This window comes from Arachis duranensis, chromosome 1 (genome assembly GCF_000817695.3).
Source record: "Arachis duranensis cultivar V14167 chromosome 1, aradu.V14167.gnm2.J7QH, whole genome shotgun sequence".
Taxonomy (NCBI): Eukaryota; Viridiplantae; Streptophyta; class Magnoliopsida; order Fabales; family Fabaceae; genus Arachis; species Arachis duranensis.
Window position 1 is genome coordinate 62340378 of NC_029772.3, and position 1064 is coordinate 62341441.

The following is a 1064-nucleotide window of genomic DNA, read 5'->3' on the forward strand; positions in this document are numbered from 1 at the left end:
ACTAAACTATGACTAATGGTAACTAGATGCCTCATCCCACTTCAATCCTTGGCTTAAATAGCATCAGAAATGAGTTGGATTGGGCCCACAAGGCTTGAGAATTCGCTGGCCCACGGATTCCATTAAGTGAACCAGGTGGCAGCAACGGCGTGTACGCGTACTATGCGCGTGCGCGCCACCATACATGTAGCAACTATGGAAAATCTTATATCATTTCGAAGCCCCAGATGTTAGCTTTCTAACCCAACTGGAACCACATCATTTGGACCTCTGTAGCTCAAGTTATGGTCGTTTAAGTGCGAAGAGGTCGGCTTGACAGCTTTCCGGTTCTTTCATTTCTTCATGAGTTCTCTAACTTTTCATGCTTTCTTTCTTCATTTCCTTGATCCAATCTTTGCCTCCTAAATCTGAAATCACTTAACAAACATATCAAGGCATCTAATGGAATCAAGGAGAATTAGATTTAGCTATTTTAAGTCCTAAAAAGCATGTTTTCACTCTTAAGCACAATTAAGGGAGAAGTTATAAACCATGCTATTTCATTGAATAAATGTGGGTAAAAGGTCATAAAACCCCTTAAATCAAGCACAAGATAAACCGTCAAAACAGGGTTTATCAACGTCACTGTTATAACGAAAGCCTAAACCTCTGAGGTGAAGGAGGAGAGTTCCACACAATCGAGCTCGGTGGAGTTCAGAGGCGAGAAGAACTCCGACCACAACCCGAAGGAGAAGTAGAAAGAATCCAGATCGGAAACACCTCGGACAAAACAACTAATATTGGCACGATCCTAAAAGGAGACATAAAGGAATCACTAATACGGTTCCTACGAGATAATGTTGACCTCTTCGCATGGAAAGCCGCCGACATGCCAGGTATTGATCCCGAACTGATGAGCCACAAATTGGCAGTCTATCCGGGATCCCGGCCGGTACAACAAAGATGAAGAAAACTTGGACCAGAACGAGCTCAGGCTGTAGAAGAACAAGTACAAGCACTACTTGAGGCCGGGTTCATAAGGGAAGTCAAATATCCACTATGGCTAGCAAACGTCGTCTTGGTGA